The sequence below is a fragment of the Cavia porcellus genome, unplaced genomic scaffold (genome assembly GCF_034190915.1).
Source record: "Cavia porcellus strain 051 isolate PalLab524CR breed Dunkin Hartley unplaced genomic scaffold, mCavPor4.1 scaffold_9, whole genome shotgun sequence".
NCBI classification, from domain to species: domain Eukaryota; kingdom Metazoa; phylum Chordata; class Mammalia; order Rodentia; family Caviidae; genus Cavia; species Cavia porcellus.
The window spans coordinates 56,533,674-56,553,696 of record NW_026947492.1 but is presented as its reverse complement, the minus strand read 5'-3'; the positions used below and the strand labels follow the sequence as shown (position 1 = coordinate 56,553,696).

The 20,023-nt window shown below is 37.8% G+C and overlaps 1 protein-coding gene across 4 annotated transcripts in view; it reads left to right on the top strand.

Moving 5' to 3' along the window:
- The window catches only part of Acer3 (alkaline ceramidase 3), a 139,332-nt gene that overhangs the window by 5,071 nt on the left and 114,238 nt on the right, over window positions 1-20,023 (top strand). The window contains exon 1 of one of the 4 annotated variants that reach the window (XM_063256446.1): window positions 11,203-11,713. The exons of the other annotated variants lie outside the window; for them this stretch is intronic. The gene's annotated coding sequence lies outside the window, so the exon portion shown is untranslated. Of the gene's footprint in view, window positions 1-11,202; window positions 11,714-20,023 lie in introns of those variants that run through there. 4 annotated transcript variants of the gene reach the window in all.

Sequence of the window (20,023 nt, the reverse complement as noted above, 5' to 3'; positions counted from 1 at the left end):
AGGTAACATGGCTGGTAACACTTTTCCTGGATCATAGTAACTGATGATACATGTATCTACACATCTTTTTTGTCATCAACCTTGGATGATGCACGCTAGGTATTATATCTTCTCATCAATTTGTTTCTTCCCTTCCCTACTCAGAAGATCTGGGCAAAAGGAAAGTGCAGTAGCCTTTAGTCTTTATACTTTTATTATAAGATTCTTTTAGATGGAGAAAGGAATTTTCTTTCCTTGTCACTATAGCACAAGACTAGAGCAGCTTTAACAAGCTATCTGTCATACATCTGCTACAAAGGCCATCAGGCTACATGTAGTGCCTTGCTCATTTTCTTTTCCTTTCCTTTCCTTTTCTCAGGCTCTTTCTTGCCATCTTCCTTGAATAGTAGCCTCAAATAAGTGATCACGCATCGGCCTTCTTTGGTCTGGGGATTCTGTTGGCTGGCAGAGGCGACATTCCTATAATGTTAAGAAAGATAATTTTTTACCTGAGGGTTATTGACAGGCAAGTATCAGTGCCTCTTGTAACTCACAGTCATCATAGGTCAACTGAAGAATGAAGGTCAAATCTGCCAGTGAGCTGTGTTAGGTAATACATTGGAATGCAAGGAAGTATGCTTATTAAAAAGTTAAACTGCAGACATTTTCATAAAAGCTTTACTGTGTTGGTGCTTCAAGAACACCATACCAGTTAATTATTTATTTTTATTTGTAGAAAAATGCTCATAAAATGTACCATCTTAACCACTTTAAAATGTACACAGTTCAGTAGTGTTACATACATTCATGCTGTTGTGCAGTTAATCTTTAGAATTCTTCAATCTTGCAAAGCTGAAATTCTGTGTCTTTTGACACAGAAGAATTTCAAAATGTAAAACTTCCCTCCTCCAGTCAGCTGCTTGGCAAATGCCCTTCTACTTTCTGCCTATAAATTTAACTATTCTGTGTACCCCATATAAGAAGAATTATATTGTATTTGTCTCTTTGTGACCATCTTATTTCAGTTAGCATAATGTCCTCAAGGTTTATCCATGTTGTAGCAGGTATCAGAATTTCTTTCCTTTTTAATCATATGTAATATTTCATTGTGTATATAGATTTAAAAAATCCATTCTTCTGGTTTGTTTTTTTTTTTTTTATCGGTACCGGGGATCAAACTCACAACCACGTGCTTGCAAGGCAGGTACTTATACAGTGGAGCTAAATCCCCAGCCCCTAATCCATTCTTCTGTCAATGAACATTTGTATTGCCAGATAACTTGGATACAATAAAAGGGACAAAAAGAGGGCTATTGGGTCCTGACCAAGATCCCCAACCTCCCAAACGAGTATACAGCAAAGGTTTAAATAAAATGAGACAAGTGGTATGATTTTAGGGCTCCAGGAGGGTCAAAACCCTTTGGCTGAATTCAAAACTCTGAGGGCTAAGACAAATACTTCTCTGGACTCCCCATTGTTATTAGATCAAAGACAAAAGGTGGAGAAACTGAGGAAAGCACAGGCAATGAGCAGGACCTTTGGAGTCATGTCAAGGATGTCTCCAAGTAATGAATCATGTCAAATTAGGAGGACGTTCTCATCATGAAGACGTGGTAGAAGTGAGACAGTAGGAGTAATTCCTGCAGCTGCACAGTCTCTATTTACTTAATTGATATTTGAGCCAAGTGTCTGCAGCTATGGCCTTCTCTTGCCTTTTGAGGTATTTCTACTACTATAGGCCTCAGCCAGGACCAGTGATTCATAGAGGTTCACTTACTATGAATCAGGTCCTGTTGCCAGGCAAAGTACCTAGGCCTAGGACAGACTCACAGACAAGCATAGAAAGCCAGTTTGTTAATTTTAAATGCTGCTCAGAGCTGCTTGATAGTGGTCTCCAACAGAAAGCTGCTGACATCACTTGCTGCTGCTTTGCTACTTCATTCTGCTACCTTGCTGTCTTCTGCCTACTGTGAATTGTTTCTCCTCTATGATCCCCCTCTACCATGCTACCCTGCCAGCCATCTATGAACTGAAATCTCTAAGACTGCGCTACAATAAACCTTTCCTTCTTTAACTTTGGATGTCAGGTATTTTGTCTCAGCAATTAGAAAAATAATTAAATGTATATACCTGTGTAACCAAATATCTGTCAAGATGGAGAACTTTAGGCTAAGAGTGTAGTATAGCCTGGATGCATAGCATGCATGAGGCCCTGGATTCCATGTCTGGCAGCAAGGAAAAAAAAAGATATGGAGCTTTGTCATCAGCCAGAAAAGGTCCTTATGATCCTTTCCCTTCATTGCCTCCTTCATTTTTTTCTCCAGTGCAACTACTATCCTGAATGTTTTTCCCTACTATAGACACGATTTGCCTGTTTTTGACTGCATATAAGTGGAATCATCTGATATTTACTACTTGATATAAAGATTCTTTTGCCTAGCAGAATGCTTTTGAGATTCACTTGTTTTGCTGTATGATTAGTATTCCACTGTAGGTATATAGCACAGTTTGATAACTCATTTTCCTATTGATGACCACCTGCTATTTTCATGTTATGAATAGAGCTGCTATGAATAGCCTTCAGATCTTTTTGTATGTGTGTATTTTCATTTCTCATAGGTAAATGTCCAGGCTTGGAATATAATAATTGAGCCATAGCATAGGTGTATGTTTAGTTTTATTAGAAATTGCCAAACCTTTTCCCAAAGTGTTTGTGCCATTTTATATTTATAAGCTTTGATACACATACTTAACACTTGATGTCATTTGTGTTAATTTTAGCCATTCTAGTAGATGTATAGTTGTGTCTCTGTGTTTCCTACTTTATTTACTTTTTTGGGGGAAGGGGGGTCATCTGTTTTAAGACAGGATTTCCCTATGGAATTCAGGCTGGCCTTAAACTCACTTTGTAGCCCAGGCTGGCCTCAAACTTGTAGTGATCTTCCTGCCTAACCTTCCTGAGTCTCACCTAGGAATATTAGCACATGCTACCATACCTGATGGCTCCAGTTTATTCTTAACTCTTCCGTCTTGCGCCTTTTTCTTGCCCTGCATACGTGGTGCTCTTTTTAATGGAGCCTGTTTACATATCCATTTTATCCCAGTTCCCCTTTCATTGATCATGTTTTCATGAGTGAAAATATTCTTTTAAAATGGTGAACTTTGGGGTAGCAATAGATATCTGAAAACAGTATCTTGGGGTTAATTTTTTAGCAATTCTGATTTCCTGTTGTATAAACTTGGGGTATGCAAAATTGCATTGTACCTTTTATGAGACTTTAAAAACAAGAATATAGTATTTTATAGTCCCTTTTATCTGAAGATTTCAGTGAATTGTATAAGCATTTAATTTTCCCTATAATGTACTTACAAACTAAAGTACTATTTTGTCCAGTGATAGTAAGTTAAGTGCCCCAGGTTTGAAATAATGTGATTGCAGAGCTGGCAAAAAACTTTGACTCATCAAAGATGTAGTCTCTTGCTTTTAAATATGTTCTTTAACTTTTCTAACTGAACTGCTATTAGGAAAAAATAGAGTGATTGCTAGAGTAAAAACACAAAATGAACTCCAACATTATGCACATTAATATCTTGATTTTGCTATAAAAATTTTCGAGCTGTGTGGTGGCACATACCTGTAATCCCAGTACTGGGAAGGCCGAGGCAGGAGGATCATAGCAAGTTTGAGACCAGCCTGGGCTACAGTGTGAGCTTAAGGCCAACTGGAACTGTATAGTGAGACACTGTCTCAAAAAGAAAAGAAAAATATGATTTTTAATCATCAATTTCCTTATGGAAGGGTAGAGTCTACATAAGGTAATGCTTCTAAAATTAAAAATGCTTTTTAGGGTATTTTACCTGTTGTGTTACAAATTTTCCATCTTAAAACTGACATGAGGGCAACCTTGCTTTGTCATGTGACATCACTTGCTCACTATAGTTGATTTAGATAGTTTGCCATTCCAAAACTGTTTCATTGTATATATTGTGATTTTCCAAAATTAGGAAAACTAACACCTGAAACACTTCTGGTCCCAAGCATTTCAAATAAAGGATATGTCCAACAGTTAAACTAGACTGTCAGTCAACTTCAAGCCAATCATTGACTTGTGAATTGCCTAGAGGATTAGCAAAACATGTATTCAGATGTGTCTGGATAGACCCCAGATGCATAACCTTGCATACTATATCTGGTCCCTTGGCCCCTTTCTCTTTGATGTTCTTTTCCTATGCTTTGCTTCCTTGCCTCCACGAAGTGAGCCACTTTGATGTATTTGTCCTAGACCCAGCCAGTTATGGACCCAAACTCCTGAAAGTGTGAAACAAATTAAAGCTCTCCTCCTTGAAGTGCAACTGTCAAGTATTTTGCGTGAGGAACAGAAAAGGTGACTAATGAAATCCCGAGCCTGGACAGTCTTGAGATTTTGACCCATTATCTCTATGAAATATGTGGCATTATGCAGGTTCTGAAGTCTGCTTTCCATGATATTAATGTAGCCCCAGCTTTCTTATAATTTTTGTTTGTATGGCTTTCTGCCTTTTCAGATCTTAACCTGCCACTATGTAGTACAAGTTGGTCTTGAACTTGGAATGATCCTCCTGCCTCAGTCTTCCAGTGCTGGAATTACAGGAGTGTACTATCATGCTCAGCTCAGTCTCTGCTACTTAATTGCCATATATTGTCCATTTATAGATAGCATAATTAATCAATATGGGTAGGTTACCATATTGTTTAAAAATTATTTTTCCTTTTGTTCTTTTTCCCCCCTCTTTTCCTGCCTTTTAAATTAATTTAGGAGTACTGCTGTATTTGGATATCATCTTGTTTAATAGTTTCTCTACTGTATCTTGTTTATTAATTTAGAGATTGCTATAGAGTTTGCAAGATACATTTTAAACTTATACTCTATCTGCAAATAATCATTATAACATTAGAACCTGAAGTGGTGACCCAAACTTGTTTGGTAATACAATGTTTCTGGTGATAAATTTTATCAAATTACTTTGTCTGAAAACTCTGTGATATTACTTTCCTTGTTTATATGTGCTGTGTCCAGGCTAAAAGTTGTGGAAAGGAAATGCACTTCGTTTAACTCTCATTCTTCAAAAGTGTTCTCTTCCTTGGTCTTGTCTGCTGTTTTTACTCTCCCATGTTTCCTGATAACCTATTTTTGTATCATGTTACATTTTACCTTTTTGTTGTTTTTTCTTTTCCCTTCTTTCCTTCTTTCTCATTATTATTTTTTTGTTGATAGTGGTTGTTAAGACTTCACTTTGTTATTACTGAAAATAGAAATGTTTGGTCCTTTTTAAAATGCTACATTTCTCTTGCATCCTATTATGCTGATGTTTTCTTTTACATTCTTGATCATAGAATAACTGATATAAAATCTTTGTAATTTCATCAGCATGGTCATTTCTGAATATTCCTTTTGACTGCTTGTCTTCCTTTTAAATAATTTAATAATTTTTAATAATTAATATTTTTGTTTAGATGCCCTATATTATAAAGCTGAGTGACAAATAATTTTTATCTTTTTAAAAAAAACATTGGACTTGTTTTAGCCAGCCATTAAATTCCTGACCTGCTGATCCTTTCAGGCCTTGTTTTAAAGAATATTTTGGGGGTGGGCCAGTTGTTTTTACTTTTTTGTTAGTTTTGCTTCTTTGCTAAAACGTGACCTCTCCGGAATCTCTACTGAATGTTCTAGCTGTTCCACATGCTCTGTTTTGTCTGGCTATAACTTTCAGGCCAGTGTGCCATGGTAGTTGTTCAGCTTAGTTGTTAAGCTCTGTAGTAGTTACTTTTCCCTCCTGTTATTTTTTTCTGTGCTAAGCACACCCTGTATTTCTGATCTGTATTCCCAGCCCTTCTTCATTTTTTTTTTCTTAGCCTAGTGAAATCTCACTCTGTGCATGTACAATTTAATGTAGTAGATTCAAAATGATCCCATACAAGTTTTTAATTTTTTTAATTTTAAAAACAAAAAAGGATGAAAACAGTGCAGAGTTTAAATAAAAAAAAGAAATAGATTAACTCTAATTAATATGTTGCTGATTGTTGCCTTGAAAGTATTTGCTCAAATTCCAAGATTTAGGCTTGAAAAAAAAAAATGATCAAACAGTCAAACAATGAAAACACAACTGTTCTTTTTGATGACCAGAGATCAGTAGTATAGTAGCTGTTTCCCTGTATAGCAACTTCCTTCGGTATTTTCTTCTATAAATTGCCAGTTTTCTAAAATCTCTGTCTCCTCAATCTAGTGAGATTACTGTCCTATACTTGAGTTCCTTTTCCTTGTACCAAGCTCTGGAAAGTACTTTCTCCAGAAAGCTGAATTAGTCATAGAATTTATTTTGTTTCCCTTTTTCTTGTGGTTATAATCCTCTACTGCTTAGATGTTGAATATCTGTAATGAGGTTTTCATGCATTTTGCTTCTTTTCTAGTGGTTAACAACAAAAGGAATATCCAATTGCAGTTACTGTATTGTGACTAGAAGTACAACTTCTGCAACTCATGTCTGTTTAGTTTTGCATCTATTCTTCGATTTAGTTTCAATTTCTATTGGATCAGTTGTGCTGTTAAAGTTTCCTGTAATCCTATAGGATTACAAGATTAATCCTGTAATGATTAGGGGAAGAGGAATGTGAAACAGTTGCTTTACTTATCAAACATTAACATGAGCATTTAAAAATTTTATACTATGTTGATGGATTTGTATATTTTCTCATTCTATTAGATTTTGCTTTTACTATTTTGAGTCTGTAAAAGTAAATGCAAATACAAATATTGTTATATTTTCATGATAAATTGGGTATTTATTTTCTTTGTTTCTCTCTTATACTGGGAATTGAACCCAGAAGCTTCATAATGAGTTACATCCCCAGCCTTTTTTAAAATTTTTACTTTTGTGACATGGTCTCATTGAGTCACTTAGTTGCTCTGGCTGATCTTGAACTTTCAGTCCTCCTGCATCAGCCTCTCAGTGTGCTGGGATTATGGGCATGTGACTCCATACCCAACTCCCAGCTCTCATTTTTTATTTTGAGACAGCGTCTTACTCATTACTCAGGCTGGCCCTAAACTTGTGATCTTCCTGTCTCAACTTCACAAGTAGCTGGTATTACAGCTATGTGCCATTGTGCCTGTTACCAATTTCCTCCAGAATAATGGAAATGAGTCACAGAAGAAATTTTAAAATGACAGTGATAGTACAGCTCATTGAAACCTCTGGGACACTATAAAAATAGTACTAAGAAGAAAATTCATCACATTCAGTGTTCACTTTAGGAAAACAGAACAAACCCAAATAGAACCTTATGAGAAATATTCAAACACTTGAGAAACAGCACCAAACTAGCCACAAACTGAAGTCAGGAGGGAAATTATAAAGATAAAAGTGGAAATCAATGAAATTGAGATTTTAAAAAAATAATTGAAGAACTGTTTTTTGAAAGAGTAAATAAAATAGATAAGCCAGACTTACCAAGAAAAAGCAAGAAAAAACTTACATCAATGAAATTAGAAATAAAAATGGTGAAATTGCAATACTGGAAATCCAAAAGATAGTAACGCCTTCAGAAAATTATATTTCAACAAATTAACAAATTTTAAGGAAATGGGCAGATTCCTACATACATACAAACTACCAAAACTAACCCAAGAAAACATAAACATACTTAATGACCCAATAACAAACAATGAAATTGACACACTTGTAAAGAATCTACCGACTAAAAAAAGTCACTGGTGAACTATATAAAACCTTTAAGGATATTATATCACCTTTTCTCCTTAAGTTCTTCAAAGAAATTGAAAGCAATGGAGTGTTCCCAAACTCATTTGTGGAACCAAGAATCAGCCTGATCCCAAAGCCAGATAAAGCTAACTAAAAAAAAGAAACTATAGTTTCCTTAGTGAACATACATGCAAAAGATATTAGCAAATAGAATGCAGCACATTATCAAAAAGATCATATATCATGATCAAGTAGGTTTCATCCCAGAGATGCAAGGATGGTTCATCATATTGTAAGTCAAACATAATACCTCACATAAACCGAAGCAAGGTCAAAAACCATATGATCGTATCAGTAGGTACAGAAAAGGCTTTGGACAAAATGCAACTCCCCTTCATGATAAAAAAAAAAAAAACCTGAAGAAAACTGGTGTAGAAGAACTATATATGAATATGGTAAAAGCTGTCTATGACAAAACAATAGCCAGCATCATACTAAGTGGAGAAAAACTAAAAGCATTGCCCCTAAAATCGAAACTAAGACAAAGATGGCAACTATCACCTCTTCTATTTAATATTGTACTTGTTATCCTGAGCAACTAGGCAACAGAAAGAAAGAAAAGAAGTACATACAAAAGATAAATTATTGTTTGCAGGTAACATACTCTACATAGAAGGCCTAAAGGACTCCACCAAAAAAATAGAATAACAAACTTAACAATATGGTAGGATATAAAGTTATTATTTGTGTACACCAACCATGAACAGAATGAAAAGGAAATTATGAAAATAATAGCACTCATAGTAGCTTTAAGAAAAAATGAAATACGTAGGAATTAACCTAACCAAGGAATTGAAAGACCTCTACAAAGAAAATTACAGTACTCTAAAAAAGGAGATTGAACATTTCATTAGAAAATGGAAACATCTCCCCTGCTTTTGAATAGGCATAATTAGTACTGTCAAAATGACCACAAAACTGGTATATACGATTCACTGCAGTCACAATCAAAATACCAACACCATGATTTACAGATCTAGAAAAGATAACCCTAAAATTCATATGGAACAAAAAGAGACCCAGAAAAGCAAAAGAAACTTTGGACAACAAAAGTAAGTAGGAAGTATAGCAATATACTTCAAGCTATACTAAAAAGCAGTAGTGATAAAAATGACATAGTACTAGAACAAAAACAGATACATGGATTAGTGGAACAGAATTGAGGGTACAGAAACTTCAGTTATTTAATTTTCAACAAAAGAGCAAAAGTATATGTTGGGGGAAAGATGGTCTATACAACAAGTGCTGGGAACACCAATTATATGTATGCAAATTGAAACTGGACCCTTGTCTCGTATCATATACTAAGTTAAAATCAAAATGGATCAGAGATCAAAACAGAAACACTAAACCTACTGGAAGATAAAATAGGTAAAACATTTGATATATGGTGTAGGAAAGGATTTTCAAAACAGAATCTCAGTTGCATAAAAATTAACAGCAGTGGACCAGGGATGTCGCTCAGCAGCACTGCATCTACCTGGCAAGCACAAAGTCATCAGTTCAGTCCCTGGTACAAAAAACAAAACAAAAAAAAAAAGCAAAACAAAAAATGAACAAATCCAGAATCAACAAATCACATTATATCAAACTAAAAATGTCTGTTCAGCAAAAAAATCAGAGTGGAGAGACAGGGTATAAACTGGGAGTAAATTTGTCAGCTACTACTCAGTGGGCTAATACTTAGACTATACAAAGAACACTCCCTAAAATCAAAGATCCAGTCAAGAAATGGACCAGAGAAATAAAAAGACACTTCACAGAAGAAGTAGTACTAATGATCAACAAATACATGAAAAAATTCTCAACATCTCTGGCTATTAGAGAAATGCAAATTAAAGCTATGCTAAGATTCCATCCTACCAGAAAAAATAATAATCATTAAGAAAGCAAGCAGTAATAAATGCTAGCATGGCTATTCTGAAAAAGGAACCCTTCTTCATTATATTGGTGGGAATGTAAACTAGCATAACCATTATGGAAATCAGTATGGAAATTTCCCAGAGAACTGACATTAGAAAAGCCCATGTGAACTAACAATCCCCTTGCTAGGTGTCTTACCCAAAGAGCTTAAGACATTATTCTACAAGGATGCCTGCATACCATTATTTATAGCTACACAACCCAAAATAGTTAAATCCTGAAAACAGCTTGTATACCCAGTCAATAAATGAATAAAGAAAATGTGATATCTGTATATAATGGAATACTACTCTCCAATAAAGGACAGACTTGAGATTTGTAGGAAAATGGATTTACCTGTAAAATATGTTAAGTGAAATAAACCATACACACAAGCTTTCATTTGAGTGAGGCAAAGTACAAACAGAATAATAAAAGATAAATAAGGACAAGAAGATGAACCTCTTGTAATAGAGAAACAGTCCAGTGGAAAAAGCGCAAGGGGTGAGGAAAAAGCACAAGAGGTGAGAGGAAGGGAAGGGGAAAGAAATAGAATAAAGATATGCAATGTACAGGAACCTAATAACCTCAATTAATGTAAATATTATATGCTATAATGAACTAAGATTAATAATATCAATTAGAATGCAAAATGGGGTAGTAGAATTGGAGGAGACGGGAGAGAGGGAAAACAAATGAGAAAGGAGTTAAAAATAAGCAACTGGAAAGCACTTCCCTACAGGTTCCCAGAGCAGACAGAGAGAGTCAGACAGATCCCTCTGCCTGCCGGATGCTGCCACTGGAAGGCCCTTTCCTGGGGTGGCCAGTGGAAGCAGAGAACCAGCAGATCCCACCTCTATCTGCAGGGAGCTGCCACCAGAAGGTCCCTTTCTGCAGGTGGCCAGCAAGAGCAGGGACACATAGCCAGGTAAGCCCTGTCCACCTATAGTCTATCATTGGAGGCCCTTGGTTCCTTCAGGCAGCCATCACCCAATAGTGAAATCAAACAATTACAACCTTGTGTGTCTGCCACCATCGCAGGCGTCCCACTGTAGACATACAGCTGAGAGAAGCAGCCCCTCCTCCATGTACCTGTGATCATCAAGGAAGCTCCAGTGTAGCTGCACAAGTCTGGAGAAGCCTTTTCCATGCCCTGCTACCTCCCTGAATATCTGAGCTAAGAGGAACCCAGTTGCCTGTCCCATCCCCCTATACCATGGAGGGGCAGCTAAGGTGCGAAGTGCCCTGGTGCCCCACAATCAGCTTGTTGGGAGGAACCCAAGAGAATGTCAAGGTGAAGGAGCAAAAGGCAATCTTAGACCTCCAGCCCACACAGAACAAATCTAGGAAATAGCCAAAAGGCCAAAAAGCATTAATATCTCATTTTCCTCAAAAAAGTTGTTCATACCATCATATATATAGGACTTTTGTTCTTCTGTTTTGATTGGTTTTATCCTGTTGTGTTTTATATGATTTTATCATGTGTGATGGTATGGACAACTTTTTTGAGGCAAATGAGATATTATTGCTTCTTGGCGTTTTGGCTAAAATCAAGTGAAGTATAGTAGCCACTGTTCATTTCCTGTTATCTGGTTTTGAAGTTCTGTAATGCTTTCATTCTTTTGAATGGTTTTATACTATTTTGTTATGTTTGCTATTATTGTGTGTGAAGGTATGGTCAATGATTTTTTTTTTTTTTTTTTTTGGTCTTTTTCATTTTTATCGGTACCAGGGATCGAACTCACGACTGCCTGCTTACAAGGTAGGCGCTTATGCCGCTGAGCTAAATCCCCAGCCCCTTGGTCAATGATTTTTAAGAAAACAACAAACATTATGGTAGCCACTGTTGATGTCCTGTTCTCTTGTGAAATGCTATGTTGATTGCATTGTTCTGTTCTCATTTGCTTTGTTCTGTTTTGTTTTGTTTTATTCTCTTTAAAATTTAAAAAAAAAAAAAAAAAAAGAAGAAGAAGAAGAAGAAGAAGAATACCTTCCCTATCCCCTGTCCTGAAAAGAGTAAATACACATCTGGGTAAATATAAAAAAGACTGTTGCCTTTTCTTTTCTTTTTAGTTATTTAAAATATCCATAATTGTTAGGGGTAATAAAGCAAGGTAATATGTTAGAGAATAGCTAGAGGATATCTTTAGATTGAGTAGTTAAGGAAGCCTTCTTTATGTTAGTGACATCTGGTAAAAACCTGAGAAATGTGAAATAGCATGGTAATCTGAGAATATTTGAGGGAGTATAGTACAAATAGCATTGGGCTAGAATAGACTTTATTCTAGGAACATTTCTCTTTTTTTTTTTTTTTTTTTGAAAGTATACAACAGAACGAGTCAGAATAAAGCCAACTAAGATCATACAGTGAAATTGGTACAGAACTTCACAGCAGGTTACCGGGATAGCAGTAATAGGTATCATAGTATATTTTGTTATCTTTATAATAGTTGTTCTTTCAATCATGTATATCAAAATGAGATGAAATATAGAACACTATAGAACTTATCAAGACAGAATATTGAATAGAGCGGTACCATTAATCAGAAAAGAGCAAAACAATAATAAAAATATTTGCCTTCAAAGAAATGGTACAAGGAAATCCCCCTTCTTTGCTATGGTCAACCTCCAGGAGATACTCAGATTTCCGGTTTCCATTTGCTAATGGGCGGGGGGGGGGGGGAGAAGGAGGATAGGGGAAGTGGGATATTTGACTCTAGGCCATGTAGCAGTAGGTTCACTATTGCTAAGCAGGGAGGCAGGATGGTCATTTGCTTTCACAGTATCCAGTTCCAACATGGCGTGGATCTCAGGAGACACTGCTGGTTCTCCCCCTGGAAGGGCTACAGTGGGCCACACTGCCGCAACTTACCAGGGAGGGGAGGTGCTTGCTTGGCTTCCCAGAGTCCTAAGTTCCAACATGGCGTGGATCTCAGGAGACACTGCTGGTTCTCCCCCGGGAAAGGCTGCAGTCTGCCACCCTGCCGCCACTTAACCAGGGAGAGGAGGTGCTTGCTTGGCTTCCCAGAGTCCTGAGTTCCAGCATGGCGCGGATCTCAGGAGACACTGCTGGTTCTCCCCCTGGAAGGGCTACAGTCTGCCACCCTACCTCCGCTTACCAGGGAGGGGAGGTGCTTGCTTGGCTTCCCAGAGTCCTAAGTTCCAACATGGTGCAGCTCTCAGGAGACACTGCTGGTTCTCCCCCTGGAGGGCTGCAGTGGGCCACACTGCCACCGCTTACCAGGGAGGGGAGGTGCTGGCTTGGCTTCCCAGAGTCCTAAGTTCCAACATGGCGTGGATCTCAGGAGACACTGCTGGTTCTCCCCTTGGAAGGGCTACAGTCTGTCATCCTGTCTCCAATTACCAGGGAGGGGAGGTGCTGGCTTGGCTTCCCAGAGTCCTAAGTTTCAGCATGGCATGGATCTCAGAAGACATTGCTGGTTCTCCCCCTGGAAGGGCTACAGTCTGCCACCCTGTCTCCAATTACCAGGGAGGGGAGGTGCTGGCTTGGCTTCCCAGAGTCCTAAGTTCCAACATGGCGTGGATCTCAGGAGACACTGCTGGTTCTCCCCTTGGAAGGGCTACAGTCTGCCTTCCTGTCTCCAATTACCAGAGAGGGGAGGTGCTGGCTTGGCTTCCCGGAGTCCTAAGTTTCAGCATGGCATGGATCTCAGGAGACACTGCTGGTTCTCCCCCTGGAAGGGCTGCAGTGGGCCACACTGCCACCGCTTACCAGGGAGGGGAGGTGCTTGCTTGGCTTCCCAGAGTCCTAAGTTCCAACATGGTGTGGATCTCAGGAGACACTGCTAGTTCTCCCCCTGGAAGGGCTACAGTCTGCCACCCTGTCTCCAATTACCAGGGAGGGGAGGTGCTTGCTTGACTTCCCAGAGTCCTAAGTTCCAACATGGCACAGATGTCAGGAGACACTGCTGGTTCTCCCCCTGGAAAGGCTACAGTCTGCCACCCTGTCTCTGCTTACCAGGGAGGGGAGGTGTTTGCTTGGCTTCCCAGAGTCCTAAGTTCCAACATGGCGCAAATCACAGGAGACACTGCTGGTTCTCCCCCTGGAAGGGCTGTAGTCTGCCATCCTGCGTCTGCTTACCAGGGAGGAGAGGTGCTTGCTTGGCTTCCCAGAGCCCTAAGTTCCAACATGGTGTGGATCTCAGGAGACACTGCTCTCTAGGAACATTTCGAAGATTAGTGTTGATGAAATGGGTGGACAAGAAGACACGTTGAGGTAGTCAGTGTCTGTGTTAGTCTCCAGATTATGATAAAGAGTTTAATCTTTACAATTAAAAAAACCTTTGCGGAGTTTATCTAGGGAAGTAAATCTTTTACATTTGGTTCAAAAGTCATGTACAAATATCAAGGACAGTAGGAAATGTATTACTCTGCTGCCATTATCTGCTTAAAAGGAAGGATGCTGCTGGGTGTTGCAGGTGTCTATAATCAGAGTACTCTGGGAGGGCAAGGAAAGATAGGAAGGCAGGAAGATAGGAAGTTCCAGCCCAGCCTGGACAATTTGGCAACTTGGTGAAAATAAAAAAGAACTTGGGATATAGGTCAGTGTAAAAGCCCTGGGTTCAGACTCCAGTACTACAAAACAAAAACAAATACAAGAAGGAAAAAAAAAAAAGAGAAAGCAAGGAGAAAAGGAGGATGTTACTAAATTGGGAAAGATTTCATGAAACTAATAGCTACTGAGGAGTATGGTTATCATAATGGGAAATTAGGATTAATGAAGAATGAGGATAAAATTTTAAAGAAGAATCCAACAAATCAGACCTGTTTGCTCATGCACATGGTGTTTTGGTTTGGTTTTGATATGTGTATAACAACTTGTATAGATGAAAATATAGGTAAAGTTTCCATTTTAAGAATGACCAAAATAGTATAAATGAAAAGAGGATTTTAATAGCTTGAAAGAAAAGCCTTTTGTGGCTGAGCATGGTTGCATACACCTGTAATCCCAGAACTCCTGAAGCTGAGGCAAGAGAATCACTACAAATTTGAGGCCAGCCTCGAATTTGTGAGACCTGTTTAAGACAAAGACAAAGATGAAAATGGAGGGGTGAGGGAAGAAGAAGAACTTTTGTGCAAATTTTGAGAATGTATTTTTAGTAAGAGATTTCACGACTAAAGCTAGATTGTTTTCAGAAAAGGATAAATGTTAGAAAAGTGGGTGGCGAGAAAGCAAAGGCAAATACACAGAGATCACTTGAAGTAAATTCATATGCCTTGCACTAGCTGGCTCAAGGGAACCATTTTCATAAAGCAAATCTAGTTAGTAACTAATATGTTATAGCTTTCAGTATTTTACCTACTATCAACACATGTTCTTGTCACAGGATTAGATTTTGTCTTGTAGAATTCAAATTCATTTTTGTAAAAAGAATAGGAATGATTTTAGGATACTAATGGACATATATACTTTAAACCATTTCAAGAAAGGATATCTATTTAGTACTTTTACAGCTGAAGCCTGGGCATTGTGGTGTACTCATGTAATCCCAGGATTCTGGGCTCTGGAGCTGGAGGATTGCGAGTTTAAATCCAGCCTGGGCAATTTAGCAACTAGTCAAGACTGAATGTGAAAATAAAGGAAAAAAAAAAAAAAGCGAGGAGGGAGCTGGGGATGTAAGTCAGCACAGAAGCCTTGGATTCAGTCTCTAGTACTGACAGACACACAGGAAAAAATTACTAAACAGATCTGGAAACTGAAAAATCTAATCTATATTAAATGCCCCTTTTTGTCCTGTTACAGAAATCTTTAAGAAACTGAAGCAAACACTAATGTACCAATAAGAAAAATTCTTGGGTGTGTTTGTGTGTGTTGTTATAGATGAAGCTCAAGGTTTTGTGTGTGCTAGGTACCTATTCTACCACCTAGTCTTCTGGAATCTGGAAAGTCATTTTTCTGACCTTTAAAAGATATGTTTCTAAAAACTTTCTTTTTTGAAGATAATTGTTATAAAGTATTTGTCATGTCATTTCACATATAGAATTGTGAAAGTCAAATGTGGAAATTAATATGAATTTGACTTTGTTCAAACCCTGACAGTTACAAAGTACTGCCATTCAAAAGTATATCAATTTTTTTTCCTTTTTTGGTACTGGGAATTATAGTGATACATACCTAGTCATTTTTTGGTTTTGTTGTTTTTTGTATCACTGAGTTACCCATGCTCCCCCAAATTTGCAGTTCCCCTGTGTCGTACCTTCCTGAATAACAGGGATTACAGATATGCACCACTATGCCTGTAAAGAAGTATATCTAAATTTGTATTATGCTCATACATGTGCATCCCTTAACTATAAAATTTTTTTTCCTGTGTGTCTAGACATTACCTAGGTGATGCTGTTTTGTATGCTAATTACTCTAACAATATTTTTTCTTTTTTTTAAATTTTATTTAAGGAGAAAAAGAAAAAAAAGCAGAAAAAGGGTACAAGTTATACAGAATTTCAGAAAAAAAATAAACAGTAGGAAATCACTAGTTAATGGAATACATATTGTCATCTTAGAAATATTTGTTCAAGTTACAAAATTAAAGCATGTAAAGTGGACATTCACACAGTGAGACTGCAAACAGTTCTGTTCAATGATCCAACAAAACTCAGTAACATCATTGTCTATCTTATACACTTAAATATACATGCAGTTATATCATTTAGAGCACTTTCTTTTCCTCTCTTTTGTACAATGACTATTACACTTTTTGGGTTTTATTACTCCCACAGTTCTTACTACTTTTTTGGAAGAAACTAAAACCAAATGTGACATAACAGAACAGAGTCAGTCAAATCAAAAGGGTGGACATAATAGATAATGTAAAAACATAATATAAGGTGATCAACAGTGGTTACCATAATGCCTCCCGCTATCTCCAATAGAATTGCCTATATCATCAGTTATAATAAAATTGAACAAAACAGTAAAGAACGAAACCAACAGAACCAAAACATTGGAGACATTACAGGTCTTCAAAAGTAGATAATAGTCAACCAGAATGATCATCATAATGAATCCCACTATCTTCACAGCTGTTGCCTAAACTTTTGAACCTGGTATTATCAAGCAAAACAGAATAGAGGAACATCAGTCAAAACAAGATGGTGAGAGCAATACAGGGCTTCAAATCAAGTTAATAGAAAATCAAAGTGGGTTACTATAATATATCCTGCTATTTTTTAATTTATTTTTCCCTTAATTAAAAGGATAAAAATAAAAAAATAATAAAATGGAAATTGAGATAAAAGAGGGTATAACAACAAAACAGTGCAGATCAAAACATAACCATTTAAGCAAAATAGTGTTTCACCACAAGATAATCCGAACATAAAAGTAGTTACCATATTATCTCTTTCCTCGAAATCTTTGAGTATAATTTCGTATACTGTAGCATCAAATATATCAAAATAATGTAAAACCATTCAAGAGAATGACAGTATTACAGGGTATTTAGAATCAACTAACAGAAAATGGACAGTGGTTTCTGTATAATCTTGTCTAAAAGTTTTTGTTTATAATCAACTAACAGAAAATGGATAATGGTTTCTGTATAATCTTGTCTGTAAAAGTTTTTGTGACATATAATAAAATCCAATAAGATACAACATGTTAAGACCTATGGAGACAGAAGAACAAAAGCTTGATGGGACTTCAAAACAAGATGATATTTAATCAGCATTACCTATTATGATGTTGTTTTCTCCAAAATAGCTGTTCCTATCATCCAATCTTCTCTGCCTCATTTCTGTTGAGCTCTTTTTCTGTCATTAGTTGTCAGTTTGTCTTCTTCATTTTGTTTTCTACTCCATTCATTGTGGCCTTTCTGCCACTATTTCTGGATTCTTCCTATTTTTCTTTTTTAGAATATCCTGCAGTATTCTCCGTAGGGTTGAATTGGTGGTTGCATATTCCCCTAGTTCCTCTTTATCCTGGAAGCACCTTGATTTTCCATCAATTTCCAGGGATAGTTGTGCAGGATATATCAATCTTGGATGGAGGTTATTATCTTTCAAAGCTTGAATTATTTCCCCCCACGCTCTTCGTGATTTGATGGTTTGTGCCAAGAAGTCTGCTGTAATTCGATGGGTGTTCCTTTGTAAGTGATCTGTTTCTTGTCTCTGAGAGCTTTTAATATTCTGTTCTTCTATTGGATTTCTGGTATTTTGATTATTATATGCCTGGATGTAGCTCTGTTTGGGTTGTAGGTGGCTGGGGTCCTGTATGCTTCGTACATCTGAGTATCTTTACCTTTTGCTAAATTAGGAAAATTCTCCTGGATTATTTCTGCAAGTAGCTTTTGTAGTTCATTTGTTTGTGTCCCTACCTCTTCTTTTATGTTCTTTATTCTTAAGTTATAGATCCTCTTATCATCTTCTAGTTTTTGTATTATTGCTGTTTGTTTCTTTGTTATTTTTAAGAAGTTTTTCATTTCATGCTCCCATATTACAAATCTGCCCTCCAATTCAGATAATCTATCCTTACTTTCTTTCAAGCTGTTATGCCAGTTTTCCATAGAGTTTTTAGTTTCCTGGTAGTCTCTTTGAACCTGCTTCACGTATTCTATGTTTTCTCTATTTTCTCCATCAAACAATTCTGCCCTTTTTTTCTGTTCATCCATTCCATCATCTGTTTTTTCTTTGGTAGTGCTTATCATTTCTCTAACTATTCTGCTTATGTCTTGCATCAGGTCATTAATAACTTCATTCCTGGACTCATCTATGAGGCTCTGGAGATAGCGCTTTATGTCTATTGGTGCCATGTCTGCTATTGCCTGTTTCTCAGGATTGTGGGCCAAGGAGCCTTTCTGTTGCTCCCTCTTCCCATATTCTTTGTTCCTTAAATACAAGCGTATATAGGAGGCCCAGCTTACTTCCCTGATGGCCACAGTCTGTTTGAATTGCACCAGCTAGGTGTTTCCACCCACCACAGCACACCAGGGAGTTACGGGCAGGGCAGCCTATACGGGGCCCGCCCCTCCAGGTCAACCTACTGAAGGCTTCACTGCTAGGGCGCACCTCCAGGCACTGGGACCTGTGTTGTGCTAGCCTACTGGGTCTTGGCCAGCAGCGTCACGTAGGCTAGGCACTGCTCACCAATCCCGCCTGAGAGGGGGATATGTAACTGACATCACTACAGTGCCCTGTTCCGGCAAGTCTGCCTGGTCCCAGAAAGTCCTCTGTTGGAGCCTCCTAGACCGTGGAAGAGTCCCAGTTTCCCTCACTCACCGGAGGTCGATGCACGGCTCCCCGCCCGTCCCACTCTCAACTCTGTTCACCAATTCCCATTCTCAGAGCTTTCGCGCATCTCCCTGCCGAGCCGATTCAGACGCAGCAGCAGCGGCAGGAAACCCAAATCACGTCTTCCAATGGCGCGGGCTCCAGCTTCCACACTGAGGCTTTATCTGTTCCTGTTATAGCACCAGGATTGCATTCCCAGTTGGTTTCTCTCAGCCCAGTTCATTCTTGGGTCAGCAGGGTATATCTCCTCTTGCTTAGGATTCCTCACCCCGCACCATTCATGGTTTCTAAGCTGGGTCTCTCAGAGAGCCTCGGTAGCTGCTGCTATCTTTCCGCCATGTTCTCCTGGAAGTCAGTTGCCTGTATTTCTAACTAACTCAGCTGCAATTGATGCCATGACACCAGAAGAGACCGCCTACCTTCTACTCTAATAATTTTTGAAATTAGATTTTATTTGTACATTTGAGATACACTCAATAGTTGTATTCATCGTAAAGCTTTTGTACCTGTATATGATATTAACTTGGGTTTTTTTCCCTCATTCCCTTATCCTCCCTGTAATCTCTCCTCCCCTCCCCATTTATAAAGCTTTGTTTCCATGTTTTCCTTTTTTGAATTTTTTTCTTTTTCTTTTCTTTCCTTTGTTTCCCTCCCATTTGAACATTTTCCTTCTCTTTCACAATACCTATTATACATATTGGTACATTAGGTAACATTTAAAGAGGATTTTTGGGTTGTCTGCTATTTTGCCAAATAGCTTGGGGTTGTGCGGCTGAGGACTGAATCCATGGTCTTCACACTGATCTACATCCACAGCTCCTTTTAAAATTTGTATTTTGAAGCAGGGCCTATCTAATCCTGCCTCATCCTCTTAGAGTACTGGGATTATTGGCATGTACCACCACATCTGGCTACTTTCTCTATTTTCTTTTAGCCAAGTATCTAAAGATTTCAAGACTGCAAATACTTTTTGCTGTAGATGAATATTTGTAATTATAGATGTGTGAGATAAGAACATCAGCTAGTCAGTAACAGCACACCTGAAATATGGATTTAAGAAGCAGAATATATGAATACTTTCAGTCTGCCTCTTG